The 17,766-nt window shown below is 43.7% G+C and overlaps 1 long non-coding RNA gene across 1 annotated transcript in view; it reads right to left on the bottom strand.

Moving 5' to 3' along the window:
- Positions 1-7,883, bottom strand: part of LOC138453735 (uncharacterized) — a 33,102-nt gene extending 25,219 nt beyond the window's left edge. The window contains exon 1 of the long non-coding RNA XR_011260509.1: positions 7,293-7,883. This is a non-coding gene — a long non-coding RNA (uncharacterized lncRNA). The remainder of the gene's footprint in view (positions 1-7,292) is intronic.
- Positions 7,884-17,766: the final 9,883 nt, after the last annotated feature.

Raw genomic sequence — 17,766 nt, 5'->3', positions numbered from 1 at the left:
CAGTATCAATATTGGGCAGCTGTGGGAAACCAACCCGTTCAATATCTGCAGTGATGATATATTTTAAACTAGGAATATTCTTCATTTCCGAAAGAATTCCAGATCGATTCAGAGGAGGTTTATCTCCATTATTCAGGGTGACATGTGATAAGAAAAGCGTCAGATCTTGTGATATCTCCTTCGGTTTGTCGGTTTTCTGGGACATGATTCGATTAATTCCGGAGGAGCTAATGGTCGAAACTTCCATCTTTGTTTCTCTGCTTTGATTACCTCGAAAGAATTGGATTTTTCGATAGCTGGCAAGCACTGCCTTGGCCGATTCGGTACCTCGGTATCACTTTTAGGTTGCTGGCCAAGATGTGTGAATGCAACGCTTTGCCCCCCTAGTGCACTGGAACCATTTGTATTGTTGTGCTCCTCTTTGTGAGTCGATTTAAGAAAAATAGGTGCAATCTTTAGGGGCAATTTATTAGGCAATGTTTTGTTCCCTTTTAAGAAGATTGGGGCTATCTTCAGTGGTGGTTTAGGTGGTTCAGTTTGATTCCCCACTGTGATTTTAAAAATTTCCGTCTCTTTTACGTTAGAGTCCGAGGAGCTTGAGGTTGAACGGGTGTTTGTAAATTGCTGCTTCCTTCACTCCAAAGGGGCTCATTTTGTTTTAGATTTGGCACACTTCTCCATCTTTGACCCTTGCAGGTTACAGATAAAGTGATTTGTAGATCCTGCGTGATTTATCTTGTTGGCCTTTCAGCCATGATTAGCACTTTCCTCAGAAGCATCTGGGTTGTCAGAATCTTTTTGAGATTAGATTTGTTGTTTTCTCTGTTTCTTTTTCTTTTAGTCTTCCCGTTGTACTTTTTTGATCTATTGAAATCTTGTTGCTCTTCCAAGGGGTTTGAGGCCAAAGCTGGACATTCCTCCTGGACATCTGGTAGCCCTTGTATGGCTATTTCTATCTCAGCCATTTGTGCTAACTGCATACATTCTTCTAAGGTAGAGGCCGACAAGGGAGTATCATCCAGCCCCTGATTAAGTGGGGCCTCCACAGCATCTCCCATGAGCGTATACTCCTGGTACTTCAGAAACCTTTAAGTTCAGGCTGGCCAATTCCACCTTCACTCCCTCCCTGTGTTTCATCAACAAGTCCATTTTCTGGGCTTGGCTCTTTGACAGACAGCAAAATTCTGCCAAAGTTTCCTTTATTGAATCATTGACTGCAGATTTTAGGGCCACCAACGCAATTTAATTCAATTCTAAGTCTTTGGTAATATCCAAAAGAGAACCCGAGTGTAGAGGAACTTCTGATTTCAGGATCTCAAAGACTTTGACTAGTGAGCTCAGCACATAGTTTAGGGCCGCAATCGATGCAGTGTTTGAAGCTCGATCTCGTAGATCGCCCTCCCTACCCTCCACAGGAGAGATTCTGGGCAGCATCGGTGATGTGCTGTCCCGGAGTCCTTTGTGATTCTGGAGACTTCAAGTAAAGCAGAAATTGCATTAAATTCAAAGGAGGAGTCGAAATTGGGAAGGATGTCAATATTAACACTAACCTCCTCCGTCAAATCAATGTTCAAACCTTCCTGGCCATTATACTGCTTCTGGCATTTTGGTGAAATGTGGTTGGGTGGAACTATATCAAGAACTGTATCGATCCTACTGCCTTCCTCCTGCAGATCCTATTGTCGGCCCTATTTACTGGGAAGTAATTTAAGATTGTGTTCTTGATTGAGGTTGTCGTTAAGGTATAATCCAAGTTAGAAGAGAGATAGTCTTTTAGTGATGATGCGTTGAGAGCGATGGGAGTCGATACGTCTAGGTCTCTATGGTCCGATATTGACTTCATGATAATACCAGAACCCGAGGACTGTTGACCGTCATTAGGGAAAATGCTTTGTTTTTCCTGAAAGCGTCCGCTTACTGCTGAAAACGTTTTAAACATGGATCTGTCCGCATGGAGGGTATTCGGATCCTGACCACGCGGCTCCTCCAGTTCTGGAGCGTAGTTGTCTGCCCCAGCTGAGGTGCTCCAAAGATTATAAGTTTTAAGCTTATTCATTGTGCTGAGACCTTTGTGCCGAGCTGGCCTTATCTGAGACGTTCAACCGACGCCTCTGGCTTGTGTCCTGTGCCAAGTAAGCTATTGGGTCAAAGGCCAGAGGCCCACAGTCCCCAAAAAACAATCCGGCAATGTGAAGTGGGGTTTGTTTGTTTTTTTGTTTGTTTGTTTATTTATTTATAATGCGCGCCAGACCCAAGGGTATCAGGGCGCAGAAGATACAAGAAGGCTTTCAGCTTAGTTACAAAGTGGCATCAGGTGCAAAACAGGTATACAGACATGACAGATATACAAGAATAATTAAATGCATACGAAAGCAAATAGTAGATTATAACACAGTGCAGGCTGGTAAGTAATTTACAGGCAATTTGAGACTATTTACAATTTGATGTACAGGACGAAGGTAACTGGCTAGGGAGTTACTTGTCATTATCTTTGAACCAATTAATAAGGTTCTGTCTAAAATTGGTGAATGTTTAATCAGCTCTCAGTGGTGGTGGCAGGGAATTCCAAAATTGGGCAGCTTTGACCGGGAAGCTAGTGCCCCCACTTGTGGATAATTTGAACCGTGGCACAAGTAGGCAGTTAGTATTGATTGTTCTTGTAGGTCTGGTTGATGTTTTTCTGTTAAATTTTTCTGTCAAGTAGCGAGGTGCCCTATTATTTAGGCATTTGTGGATGAGTGAGGCCGTTTTCAGTCGGATTTTGTCATAAGTGGTTAGCCAGTTGTGTTGTCTCCTGATCTCAGAGATATGTTCTCTCTTAGCTATGCTTAGCGCAGCTCTGAGGGCGTTGTTTTGAAGTGGCTGTATTCTTTTGATAATGTATTTATTGGCGCCAGTGTAAAGGGCTTTACAGTAGTCCAGTTTGGACAGGATGAGGGCTCTGGCCAAGATAATACAACTATTGGAAGAAAGGAAATGTTTGCCAGCTCTAATTAATTTACACATGTATCCCGTGGAGGAAGCCAGAGCATTTACTTGATTGGTAAATGTAAGAGTGGAGTCGAGGTAAAAACCTAAGGTCTTTACTTCTTTGGCAACTTTAATGGAGTTCCCATCGATAATGAAGGATGAATATTCAGGGCCTTAACTTGTGAGGTGGGAGGTGGTGCCAAGGATGATGAGCTCCGTTTTATCATCATTCAGGCAGAGACGATGGGAGGCCATCCATGTCTGAATGATCCTGTAGATTCTGTTCACCAAGGCCAAATCCTTATCATAATCCCCAGTAAGTGGTAGGAGGATCTGAGTATAATCTGCGTAGTTAGTGCAGGTGATACCAAGATGGTCCAGATCATCAAAAAGGGGCTTGGTGAATATATTATACAAGGTCGGAGAGACACATGATCCCTCGGGCACCCCACATGTGATGGGAATAGGGTCAGCGGATGCAGAGGGAGAGAAGACTCTCATAGTCCTATTGCTGAGGAACAATTGTATCCAGACTATAGCCTCCTTGGAAAAGTAGGCTGCTAATTGATCCCCAGCTGTACCCACACCTTGACTGCACATTCTATATAATGACTGCTAGGCCTAACGATTTTCAACTGTATATGTTCTATTGTACCATTTGACTGTATTTTTTGGTATATCCATATGGGACCACTGGTATCTCTGTAAACTATGTGGCAGTAACTATGTTTATCGCTGTATGTAACTATGTTTATCACTGTATGTATTTACATACCTACTCTGTAACTAAGCTTTTAAGTATCCTTGTAATGTTTGCGTCCAGCTACCTGAGGGTTTTGGTTGCGCTTTATCAAATAAACAAACAAACAAACAAGTGGCTGCTTAAAACGTTATGGTCCACCAAGTCAAAAGCAGCCGAAAGGTCGAGAAGGAGGAGCAGAGCAGGTTTTCCACTCTGAGTTTGTCAATTTGGGCCTTGAGATCAATTAATGCGGTTTCCGTGCCATGTTGTGGTCGGTACTGTTGTGATGGGCCTGTAGTTAGTGGGTATGGTGGGGTCCAGTGTTTGTTTCTTGAGAAGAGGGAGTACCCAAGACTCTTTAAGGTTACATGGGATATTTCCTGATGCAAAGGAGGAGTTGATGATTTTCGAAATAAAAGGGGCTAAATCTCTAGCAGCGTCCTTGATTAGTTGTGCTGGGTATTGTTCGCCCTGGCAGTTTGAGGGTTTAAGTGAGAGTATGACCTTCTCAACTTCAATGATAGAGACTTTGGAAAAGCTGAAGCGAGTTAGTTGTTTGTCAGGTGACATGGGAGTTTTATTAGGTAGAGTCAAGGATGTTAGGGAGGCTTTTTGTGCTAGCTTCTTCTGAAAATTAGAAACTTTATTGAGTAAGGCATGCTGAATATTGGAACACCAAACTTTATCTTTACTGCAGTTGTCTTGTATAGGAATTGGTGTTTCTAGCTCTTTTAGTATAGTAAATAGTTCTTTCATACTAGAGTAAGCTTGCAAGATCCTGTTATAATAGGTTTCCTGTTTCGCCAAGAGAATGTCTTTCTTACATTGGGCTGATAGATTAATTAGGTTTGTTTTGTTTTCGGCAGAGGGAAGTAATCTACATGCTCTTTCACATTTTCTCTTATCTAATCTCAGACTTTTCAGATGTGAGGTGAACCATGTGTTGAGATGACTTTTAGGTTTGCTACTTCTCAGTTTTAGCTGGGCAATATCATCTAGTGCAGTGGTCATAACTTTGTTATATTCCTCAACTAATGAGTTGGGATCCATACTGTCGGGTAGTGAATTGAGATTTGGTAGGATACGAGGAAGAAGTTTGTCTAGTGTGATATTCTTTTTATTTCTGGTGCATATCAGAGGTAAGGATATAGGCGACTTGGAGGTGTGCCTTTTCGTTGCCAGCATAAATGTTAGAAGGTGAGGGTCTGTCCAGATTTGAGGGGCAATATCAGTGATTGATGTGTTGCAATTGTGGTCTGTCACCCAGTCAAGTATTCTCCTTTTGTTGTAAGTTGGTGAGTTGACTCTCTGAGTGAAGCCAAGTTCTGCCAGGGTGTTAGTCACAGAGATTGCATGTTGGTCTTTGGGGTCGTTATATCCCAGATTGAGATCCCCCAGCAATATGTTTGTGAGGTGCTTTTTAAGTTATCTGACAGTATAGTGGAGATATCTTCAATGTAGGTACCGATAGGGCCAGATGGTCTGTATATAAGGTGGATGTTCAGAGTTTGGGCGTTGGTGATCAGTAATTTGACTGACAGGGATTTGCATGATTTGATGTCTGGAGAAGGGGTTAATCTCATGGAAAGATTAGATTTAGCGATAATGGCTATGCTTCCTCCTCGTGACTCATGTCTATCTACTCTAAGAATAGTGTATTCATCCGGGACTGCTAGGTTAAGGACAGGACCTGCTGCATCATGAAGCCAGGATTCAGTGATGGCTAGGAAGTCATAGTTTTCAGCTATGATGAGATCAGCTATATCTTTGGCATGCACGACTAGTGATCTTGCATTTATTAGGGCCCCTCTAAGGTTAGGTGCAGAGTTGTTTAGTGAAGGAATGGGTGGGGGGTGCTGGCGCTAGGTCCAGTTGCATGGGACCCAGTGATGGGCTTACATTTTTGAAATTTAATCTGGATAAGGCTGAGTGGTGTGTGGGGTGCTGGGATGGTGGGAGTAGTATTTTTAGTATCAGTTGTCGGTCTAATAGGTAGGCTCAATCTATGGCTGTCTAAAGTGGACACAGAACTGGCTAGGGGTTCAATAGTTTTGGTAATCATGCACGTAGTCTAGAATTTCTATGAGCAGTGTTGCAACTGTTGTTTTGGATAGGTGGACCCTGAGGCGGCTGTAACATACTTGAGTGTAGTTTAGGAGTCAGCGAAATAGGAGTGGGTGCAATAGGTGCCTTGTTCAAGGATGTTACCATAGTAGTAGGAATATAAAAAGTGGTTGGTATACAGGTGGGTAGTTTTGAAAAAACAGATAAAACCCCTATAGTGAGGAGTATACCTAAAAGGACTACATTTAGCAAGGTAGTATACATAATGTCTTAGGTCAAATGGGGCACAATGTTTACGCAGTGTCTCCTGCCGGTGGGCTAGTCAGGTCTCGGTTAGTCAATTGAGCACAGTAGGTAGTCTGGTGTGGGCTAATACATTTGAGCTTAGTGGGCTAGTCCAAGATGGGATAGTAGCTTTGAACACCATGGCCTAAACCAACATGGGCCAATACAATTGGGCACCGTACACTGATCTGGTATAGGCTAATACAGTTGATCACAGCGGGCAGGCAGGTATGTGCCAATACATTTAGGTACAGCAGGCTAATCAGGCATAGATTCATCCCAATTGGCACTGTAGGCTAATCAGGCATAGGCTAATACCAACGGCCACAGTAGGTTAATCAAGCATAGGCTAATACCAATGGGAACAGTAGGGTAATCAGGCATAGGCTAATACCAACGGCCACAGTAGGCTAATCAGGCATAGGTTATACCCAATGGGCACAGTAGGGTAATCAGGCATAGGCTAATACCAATGGGCAGAGTAGGCTAATCAGGCACAGGCTAATACCAATGGGCACAATGGGGCTAATACCGTAAGTCAAATATAGGCTCAGCCGGGGTATAGGTAGTATAAATGGGTGCAACGGTATCACGAGCAAAGTCAGGCAATAAGTACTAGTGGGCCAAGATGCGGGCTAGATATAAGCTAACTGACAAGAGGGTTATATATTTGTCTACAGCAGTGTCGAATAATAGTCAGGGTGCGGCCTCTGTACTTAAATAAGGCAAGAGCAGGGAAATGGAGACTATCACAGTAATCGTGCCAGGTAGTGGTCACAGATTATGTACAGTTTACTATAATGTTACCAGTTAGTGACGAGGTCCGCCTATTGCTGGCAGCCTTAGATAAACAGAAAAGTAATGCAGTACCGGCAGCAGGTCAAACAGTGAGTGCTGGCAAGTCGCATTAATGGTACATATTAACAACAAGAATACAAGAATAGCATTGGGACGTAAATAGAAGACAATCCAAGCAGCAATAGATATATTTTGCAGTACCCACCGATAAATCAAGTGTTGTTCTATGCGCCCTGCATGGTGTTAATAAAGGGGCACCATACATATATTGTATATGCGGTAGCAACGAGGACAGAGACTTGTTATTATTTCTCATAGATGTCCGTTTGCAGTGACTATTATTAGGTACGGTGTTCGACGTTGGTTCAGAGGATCCGGCAGCAGTTGTAATCTTTGGGGTAATTTGTTACACACTTGTAAGTGCAATGCTTACCAGGTCATGGCAGAGCCAGAGTCGAACAGCAGTACTAGGAGAGACGATGCCGCAGCACGCCAATACAGGCACAGAAAGGTGCTTGCCTTGTAATATGTGCTGGCTCACGCCTTTCCGGCGCCGTACCGAACATGATGTAGGGATCCCAGCCAATGGGAAGGGCTGCACATCGGCTATTGTTGCTAGGCAACCACTAAACAAAAAAATAGCCCGGCAGCCATTACAGCCAGCTCCTCATGCATGGAGGGGCTGGAATCGGATCGCTGATTGGGAACAATGGTGGCAGGATTTCAGTGACGGCTTGAAGGCATGATGCAGTATGCAGAAATGGGGCACAGATGGGTGGCTGCTGTTTAAGAGTTCCCTTGAAGTATGGGCCGGCGCATGCCTTCCGGCGCCGTACCGAACAGGATGTAGTGAACCCAGCCAATGGGACGGGCTGTACGTCGGCTATGGTTGCTAGCCAACCGCTAAACAAATGGCCCGGCGGCCATTACAGCCAGCTCCTCGTGGAGGGGCTGGAATCGGATCGCTGATTGGGAACAATGGTGGCAGGATTACAGCGAAGGCTTTAAGGCATGATGCAGTATGGGTCTGGTTACCCTGGAAACTGCAGTTAGGGCGTCTGTAGTGCGTTGTGCATCTCAGGCCGATGGAGCTGTGGGGGAAGATCTGCCTGCATCGGAGGTCAAGGGCTGGGCTCCTGCCCACCCAGATGGCTGGCAGCTTCTGAAGAAATGGGGGCACAGATGGGTGCCTGCTGTGTAAGTGTTCCCTTAAGTATGTGCCGGCTCACGCCTTCCGGCGCTGTACCAAACAGGATGTACTGATCCCAGCCAATGGGAAGGGCTGCACGTCGGCTATGGTTGCTAGGAAACCGCTAAACAAATGGCCCGGTGGCTATTACAGCCAGCTCCTCTTGGAGGGGCTGAAATCGGATCGCTGATTGGGAACAATGGTGGCAGGATTTCAGCGACGGCTTGAAGGCATGATGGAGTATGGGTCTGGTTACCCTGGAAACTGCAGTTACGGCGTCTGTAGTGCGTCGTGCATCTCGGGCCGATCGTGCTGCGAGGGAAGATCTGGCTGCATGGGGAGGTCAAGGGCTGGGCTCCTGCCCACCCAGATGGCTTGCAGCTTCTGAAGAAACTTCCTAGGGTTGACTATGAAGTTTCAATACCCACGCCCATGGCACTATCTGAGAGAGTTCGAGGTCACCCTTTCTACCAACCCTTCCTGGGGGAACGGGCAGCTTCAGTACTAGCAAACAATAAATAACACGATACAGGCAAAAATCAAAGCTGAGCTAGTCCTGTAAACTGAGCGAGACAGTTCACAAAGCAAGGGGACTGATGCAAGAAAGTCAAAGTGAAAAAAGCATGTGAGGGAGCAGCTCAGATTTTAACTTACAAGGCTCTCAAGGGAGAAACAGCGAAGCAAACGGTATGAACAGACATGCCCCTTCGGTCCAATGTGCCTAAGATCGCAGTATTTGCAATAACTAGATTATTCACAGAATGGAACTCTGGACCGTATCACTGTTTGTGATGTCTTAAAACCCTCTTTTACCTTCCGTGCATCTGTTGATTGCTGAGCCAGAGGGGCTTGCTGTCCATGCAGCCCACAACGGACTGCGACTGACTGCAGCAACACTCTGCAGCCTTCACTGGCGTGCTTCTTTTTGGGCAAGACAAATTGCATGAGTTTGGGCAGAGAACAAATAGAAGATCTGATATACTCACAAAAGCCAAAGCATGTGTGTGTGTGTGTGTGCCTGTGTGCCTATGTAACTATCTATAGAGCTCCTGCATTTGTATGCCCCCCCCAACCTGTGCCCCAGCTACCAAGTAGGCTCAGACGAACAAAAGTCAGGCAGAGGTGAACATGGGCAGAGTGTGATGCAATCACAGGACTGAAATCCCCACGTAAGAGGATGTATGATGTCTCTTGTCTCACCGGTCAGCAGCTGATCATTGATCCAGCGCCTCTGTAGCAGCTCTGACACAGCATTATTCAGAGCCACCACTCAGCCACCCTAGAGCCGTTCTCAAACTCGAGTTCCTCTCCTCTCCTCTCCACAGCCTGCCAATCGATCCAATCTGGTCCAGCCACACGGTTCCGAAAACGGGCTCCTTACTCACGTTCGCGCTCTGTGAATGTTACGGATGACAACACACTCCGGCAGATTAGATGAAAGGACCTGAAACCAACACCAACGCCGATGTGTAACGTGCTCACAGTGTCAAGCCACACTGGTTACAATTAAGAATCAGCCGCTTTTGCGCCAACAAAAGTTTTCAAGAAGATTGTACCAGTTGGTTGTTCATGAGCAGCTAGCCAGGCAGAACCCGCTTAATTTGTCTGTAAACATATCAAAAACCAGCATTAGCAAATTATTTAATTATCAACCAACTGGCATAATCTTCTTGAAAACTTTTGTTGGCGCAAAATACAAATATCCCCCCTTTATAAACATTGTATTTTTGCAGTGAAGCAGCCTAGTGTGGAATCGCCATGTGCCAGCAATTCTACACTGCAAATTGTTAGAAAAACCTGTTTGTGAGCAGCTCGCCAGGCAGAACACACAGGATTTGTCTATAAACATAAATAGAATAATATTAACCAAGCATCTGAGAGTTTTTTTTAACAGAGAGTGTGAAAATAAACATCTCTCATTTTGATCACAGACCAGCATTGGCAAATTATTTCATTATCAACCAACTGGCATAATCCTCTTGAAAACATTTGTTGGTGAAAAATACAACTATCCCCCCCTTTATAAACATTGTATTTTTTCAGTGAAGCAGCCACACTAGCGGGATAAACCATTTTGCATGACAACTATCCTAAAATTTACAAGTGTGGAATCGCCATGTCCCAGCTCTTCTAGACTGCAAATTGTTAGAAAAACCTGTTTGTGAGCATCTAGCCAGGCAGAACCCACAGGATATATCTATAAACATAAAGGAAGTAGAATAATATTAACCAAGCCCCCGGGAGTTTGTTGACAGAGAGTCTGAAAATAAACATCTCTCATTTTGATAAAAGGCCAGCATTGGCACATTATTTCATTATTAACGGACTGGTATAATCTTCTTGAAAACATTTGTTTGGCGCAAAATACAACTATCCCCCTTTATAAACATTGTATTTTTTCAGTTAAGCAGCCACACTAGCGGGATAAACCATTTTTCATGACAACTATCCTAAAATTTACAAGTGTGGAATTTCCATGTGCCAGCTCTTCTAGACTGCAAATTCACCACAGTGCTCGCATACATCTCGTTATCCTTGGCTCCATGTCCCAATTCTGTGGGTCCTGATGTAAAAAATGTTGTTGAGGTCCTGCATAACCTCTTCAGCCTTCTAAATTCATTCCCCATTTGAAAACCTGTAGCCAAGCCCAGGAAGTAGCAGCTCGTCTTACACTGTGACCTGTGTTTTGTGCAGGTATAATCTGTGTGGCAGTTGAGAATGACAGCACGCAGATCGGTATTTTGCTGCTAGCAGCCTGTTATTTATCTCTGGTGAAAACCGCACCTTGCGGTGATCGCAATTCGTCAGTGCTGTGTTGTGTTTTTTTACTCCCCACAGTAGTGTTATGAGTCGCAATAATGGGCCAAACTAGGGGTCTCAATTAATGGAATAATGCTTTTTTGCTGAGAAAGAAAAGTAGCTAATAGAATGAGAATGTTAGTAGCAATACAACATGCATGTCAGCAATGCATTACTAAAGGTAGAATGTAAAAATGGGAACTCAGTAGAACAAAGGGAACGCGCACAGGAATTGTGCGTTTATGTCTGAAAAGGCATTGAACCAAAAGGGTACCGGCTGCTAGTAGCAGTACAATATGCATGTCTGCAATGAATGATCGATAGATCAAACAGAACGAGTGCAGGAATGGTGCACTCATGTTTGGAAAAGGCATTGAACCGATAGGGCACCGGCGGCTCCGGTAAAAGAAGAAAAGGGACTGGGCGTGCTAGCAGCCATTGGTTTCCCTTATTTACTATTCCCCATGTTTCTCTATGCAGAGGCATTGCCCCCAGATGAAGAGCTCCTGATTAAGGAGGGAGTTCTTGTTGGAAATGAATGCTCTAAGCGGCAACCATTGGTACTAAACTGAGCAGGCTGATACCGAGAATCAGCCTAAAGCACGAAGGCCACAGCGAAGTAAACCACGCCGAAACCATCTGGGCGCAGACGAGACTCATGGTAGGTGAGTATTTTCGAAATGCAATCAAAATAATGCCAATTTAAGCTCTAGGGAATTAACCTCCCTTACACAACTGGATTGTGCCTAAAAACCAGTATTCTAAAATGATGTTAGTTGGAGACCTTCTAATGTGTCATTTCTGTAGGGTAGAGCTGAAGACACCTATAAAATTACAAGGTGAAGAATAAGAAATGGGACCAAAAAGAGGTTGCTTTAGACAGCAGATGTGTCCAGGAAGACACTATGTGAAACTACACCAAGGGATGGCAACTTTATTTGTGTAATAGGAATTACTGGATATTCTTACAGTGTTCCCCTGAAGAATTTCCATAAAAACTAGTAACTGATTCTGATTATGCACAAAATAGTTTTATAGAGTATTTACCTAGCTGCAAAGTGAAAGGTATGCTCACCTATAACACGAAGCCAATAAAACATGGCAAGATGATTCAAGCGATAGACAATCTTGTGTCAGAAAATAACCTGATAATCCATTGGAGGAAAATACGTGGTCATTTGAAAACACCAGGTGAGGATAAGGAGGGAAATGATAAGGCAGATCAGTTAGGCAAAATTTGAACTGTAATGGGGGTGTTATTTCCTATTGAACAGCTGCTTGGTGCAATACAGGTATCACGCTCCAAGACTCCAAAAGCAGTTGAGCAGCTGAGACACAATGGAGTTTTGACACTCGAGATCCGTACCTGTTCAAAGTGCAAAAGGAAGACCTTATTCTAGGCCTATTTGCAAGACGCAGAATAAAATCCTCTGACTGAAGAGGATTGCAAAGGGAAAGAGCAATTGAGAGTGTTATTAAAAAACAAAAAAGAAAATCAGATTACATGACGGACTAATGATTAGAGAATCAGTGACAGTCCAAATCCAATGGGTAGGGCGTTTGTCATTTCAGGGATTGATGTTACATCATGGCCACAATGCCATAACTGCAGGATGCAGAGGTTCACAAAAAAGCAAGAACATTTAAAAAGATTACGCCTATTGTCCGCACATGTCCCAAAATGTTGAGCTATATACCAGAGGGTGTTTGGTGTGTGCACAGTTTCAACCTGCATCACCGGCTTATAGAGCACCGTTGATGAAAAGGGGCTTGACACTCCCATGGTCTGATTAACAAGTCGACTATGTCGAGCCCGTGAGAAGATCAGCAAGGGGGAACTGTCTTGGCCGCATGGCATGTTATTTTTATAATTTATATTTGTGTGCATTACTAAATTTTGTTTCAGATGCTCCAGTGAGAAAGGAAAATAAAAGGTTTGGTTGGGGTCAGCCTCCACAAAACAACAGCTACTACCCTCTTAAGGATACATGGCTAAGTACAGCCAGGATGCTCTTGAGCATGGGACCTGCAGGGTGGAAGGATAGCGCGGTACACCAGGTGCTCAACCAACAGAGCTACTTTTTCGGCATGCAATATGGCTTTTAACTGGCTAAAAAAACTCTTCTTGCCCACATTAGCCTTTCAACCAAATGGAGATATTTGTCACATCGATTGGGAGCTTGGTAAATCCACCCGAACACATATGTGGGGTTTTTCTCTTCTAGCCATCAGTACCTGTGTGCCTTGAGCACCAACCCAGTTCAGGAAAATAGGTCTGGGTTCACATTTTAGGGTCATGCAACATTTCTTCAGTATATTTCTGAATATCGCTGTATTTTTTACCTCAGAGTCTTTGTTGCCATTTTGCAAACTGGCTTTAGAGTGATATACCATAGCGGCATATTTTGTGGTCCAGGCTACATTTTTTGGTGAGTGAGATAATAATCCCCCAAATCCCCCCCGTTCGAGCCATGCGTGAATGTGAACATTCTCTTTTTTTAAATTATCGCTCTGGCGTTTAGTCGGATTGCAAGCTCTGTCAATTGTGGCAGCTAGAGGACCAGATGCATGATGAGATTTGCACTGGCCAAGATCACACGGTTTGTTCAAGCGGAGAAGTCACGATTATGACAGAGATATGTTAAACCTCTAGGGTCAGGGGTTTGCAACATTTGGCATTCAGGATGTTTTTGACTGCATCTCCCTTCCACCATATCCACTAAAGCCTTTGCTGAGGGATCGTGGAGTTTTAAAAAAGTGTGTATTCACAACCATAAATAAGGGCCAGTTCACACACTTTTTCCTGGTGAAGATTTGAACATTAGAGGGCAGAGCAAAATATCCACACCCTGTAATATTCACATCAGGTTCTAAGCAAGGCAATACCTGAGCAATCAAATGTGCACCGCCCAAACTCACAGAGGAGCTTTTTGAGCAGTGTAAGGAATAACTCCCACGCCAGAGGAGCGCAGGGGAGGCAAATCGCCCCCCAGGACTGTCGGTGAGCAGTACATAACAATAGCATCAAAGCCTTTCCATTGAAACTAAGTGTACTGCTTGACTGTATGACTCTGAAACCAACATTGTACCATGAGGGGTTGCCTCAAAGCGCTATGTGGGTTATTTGTGGCTTTTCAGTTTGGGCTGGAATGTGATGGTAGAGCCGGCAGCCAATAGCGCTACACAGTAAGCGCATGGAGTGTAACTATGAACAGTAAAGTTGAAACAAACGGATATGTGGGTTTACAAACTCTAATCTTTTTCTGTCATTTCGAGTATCCCTGTCTGGCCCGTTTCTCTCCTCGCGTGCACGGTGTCCATTTAGACCATTGTAATAAAGTGTATTGTAGTAAAAGACAGTAAAGAGAAAATAAAGTTACAAAAAAATGAACCCAACGAGAAGAACACGTTACCTTATACAATGTGCAGTAATAAAGGTTTACTTGGCAATGCACTGTGATGCCTGCAATTCAAACAAGCCTCAGTTTAAATTGAGGGAGTCTTGGACATAAGTGATGACAAACATTATCGAAAACAACAATTGCCCGGGATGTTACTAATTCCTTAATTAAAGTACAGGAATTTTGAGGGAAGACAACCAGACACTAGGAATGCACAGAACCCCTCCATACGAGAACACAAGGCAGATTACAGCGACAACATCGTAATTTGCCATTTCTTGGCAGAGAAAAGTTTCAAAGAACTCCCTTTGTTGTGTTTTTCATACATTAAACGTCGATTAGTACCACCCTGGCCCCCATTGGGATTTAGAACTCTTGTTTTTTTGGTAACTAGATGCCAGTCTCCTGGTGAATCATTGGTGAACAATGGTTTGGTGGTGCAATACCTCAGTGTGATTAGATGTCCTCCAAATTCACCTAAAAGCACTGAAATTGAGCCTCAATAAATGCTACCTTCTGCTCCATTTTTGAAGAGCTCCAGATGTCATCCAGCGAGGTGTGAAATTATGGAAACGGATTCCCAGTTCAGAGTGTGTCATTCATAACCACTTGCGCACCTCTGGGCAACCCTCCAGACCATCGATTTTCTGGTTAGACTTGTGTTGGCCAGGTGCTGTTTCTGGATGTCTGCACTTTGGGGTTTAGGCCTCTTGAAGATGCTCTTTCTGTACAGTTTAGCCTGAGTTATGTACAATAGTCCAGGTTGTTGTGTAGGATGTCTGCCTACATTCACAGTCACTTGGTAATATGGACCTATACACACCGATATTAACGCTGTACTGCCATCACCATTGCCTTGTTTGGCTCTCGTCAATGACCATCTTCTTGCAAATGTAGTCATTACAAAAGGTGCCCAGGTGGTTATGCATGGCTATTCATGTGCAAGTAAATAGCATGGCACCCTCTGCAAAAGCAGGAGCAACACTTTGTGGCCCACAACTCTGGGCACATGAAGCTGCTCACCAACCATACTCATCTAAAACATTGTGTAACAGGACAAATAGGAAGTGAGCCTGCACACAGCAATGCCAGGAAACCATTACTGGAGACAATTGCTTCATCGGTTTCCCATTCAGGCCTCATCCAACTCTTGCCACATTACCATAGTGAAGCTCCACTAGTATCTCCACATATTCGCCCTCAGGCATTCCCTCCTCAGTGACTCCCACAACAACTCCCTATTCACGGAGTGGAAGGTAGCTTTCAACTCTACACATCTCTTTCTCTCTTTCTTTCATCTCACAATGGAGTGTGGTCCTGGTCAGGATGGAAATAGTTCAAGAGAAGGGAACAAAAGAATTAAAGACTGAAAGGAGAAAGTCTCAGGAAGCTGGATGATGAAAGCATAAATTGTAATGCAATGAATGAGAATGTCGTTGTGATGTATCAATCCCCTCCCCTCCAGGTCTGCATACATATTTGTGTGTTGTATTTCGACATTTTGCAACTAAAGCCCTCTCTTGGATCGATTGTTTCAGGTTTGCACGGAACTTAAGCTCTCATTATTAAGTCTAAAACATGAAGGCAAGGGCAAAGTAGAGCATGGATGCCGATCAAATGTTTCTTAGCCAGAAATGTGCATTTGGCCGTCGGGCTATCGAATATTCCCTACATCAGTTATAACAAGCATGTTTATATGAATGTTGATGTCCTCTTTAAATGGGCAGGTAGGGACCGACAAGGAGCAACGTGGCCTGGGGACAAGCACTGAGCTGCGAATACAGAGCGGCCTAGGTGAAGTACTGGCTTGATGAATAGTCAGGCCACATCCTGCGGCTAGTCGGGGGGGGGGGAGAGGCACCCTTCCCAGGCCGTGTTAGCGGTTTCGCCCAGTGGCCTGAGGAGTCATGCAGCCCCCGGGTCCAGAATGGGTGCAAATCTACGGGTCTGATTTTACGTATGCATTGGGTGTATGTGTTGGATACGTTTTACTCTCTTGCAGAGGCGAAAACTCATTTGAACTCTCTTGAAATTGCATTTACTCTCCACAAATACTCCCACCTCAAAATCTTATCTGGAGCACTGAGTGTGAGTCTCAGGCAGCATTAAATAGATGCCAATCCACAGAGCACATGGTTGAAATTGCATGTTGCTTCAGGATAATATTTCAATGGATTGAGCTGCACTTAACATAATACTAATTTAAATTAACATACTAACCCAACCCCAGTTAACATGTAACTGAATCCCTTAATAACATTTAGTGCAAAGTAGTCCATGATGAACTAGCCTGAAGGCAGTTTGGAAAATGGCTGATGCTCTTTAAAAATGGGAAATTAAACGTGTAGGCTGGATTTGCACTGGGTGATAAAAAAAAGTGAAGATACATTCCACTGAAAACAAGGCGTTGGGGAGGAAGCTCAAGCAAAGATGTATCTTTTGCTCTCCAGCAATGAAATCATGTGTCGATACATGGTATGATCTGCTCAAGGGGAGGTATTTCCCTTGAGTGACAGGGAGATTTTATAAAAAGAAGAAAAGAGGGAGTAGTTTTTCAGACATCTTCGGGCACTGGTAGATGAAGTAACCGAGGGATGGCTGGAGACAGAATTCACTGTTGGCAGGATGCCTGATGCTGAAGCAGTCCTTATCTGAGCAACCCTGGGTAGGACAGGCAGAAAGATTGATGAAGATTTCCATGCTAAACTGAATTTGAAACATCGCCAACATAGCTGGGTAATTATGAGTTTAAGTGAGGGGTTGCTGTTTTGAATGAGGTCAGATAGTATAGATTAAGTAGTCACTTCGTATTAAGTGCTGTCTATTTTTAATGTGCATGTAATCCTGCATTTATGTGTCAAAAAGATTTGCTGCATTTTTTTTTTCCAAACTGTATTTCTCTTGCCAAGTGTCACGTTGCAATGGACAGTTGGCAAGACTTGGCACAGATAAAAACACACAGTTATTGCAATGTATTTGCACTGTGAAATATAAAGTGGGCATAATTGTTATTCTGTGTAATTTGCATTTTTCTTTTTTATGATAAAAAAGAAAAGCTGCTCATTCAGGCCTGTTACTGCACTTTTTGTGAGGTAGAGTAATTCATTTTCTTTGCCAATTAGTCTTCTTTTATCCATATGTCCATCACTCCCCGGTTTAACCTAGTACAAGATAGTCCATCTGAGGTCTTCAGCCTGATGTATAAATTCGATAAAATGGCTCACCAAAGGTGCTGTGTGTATTCTATTTTTCATGCAAATGTTGTGTTCTGTTATCCAAGTTTTAATTTTCCTCTCTGTCTTTCCTATATAGATTTAGTCACAGGAGCACCAGATGGCATACACCACCATTGCTGAATTATAATTTGTAAAGTTGTTTTGTGTCTACATTCCTGGTAGGCCTATGTGCAACTTGGTGCCACTTTTGGTCTGTTTAGAACATGTACAATTGCCACATGGGGTATGTCCAACGAGCAACGCCAGGCCCACGACTCTCTGTGATAACTTGTTGTCTTGATT

This window comes from Ambystoma mexicanum, chromosome 4p (assembly GCF_040938575.1).
Source record: "Ambystoma mexicanum isolate Mex_15411 chromosome 4p, UKY_AmexF1_1, whole genome shotgun sequence".
Lineage (NCBI taxonomy): Eukaryota > Metazoa > Chordata > Amphibia > Caudata > Ambystomatidae > Ambystoma > Ambystoma mexicanum.
This window is presented reverse-complemented; position numbering and strand designations above follow the sequence as displayed.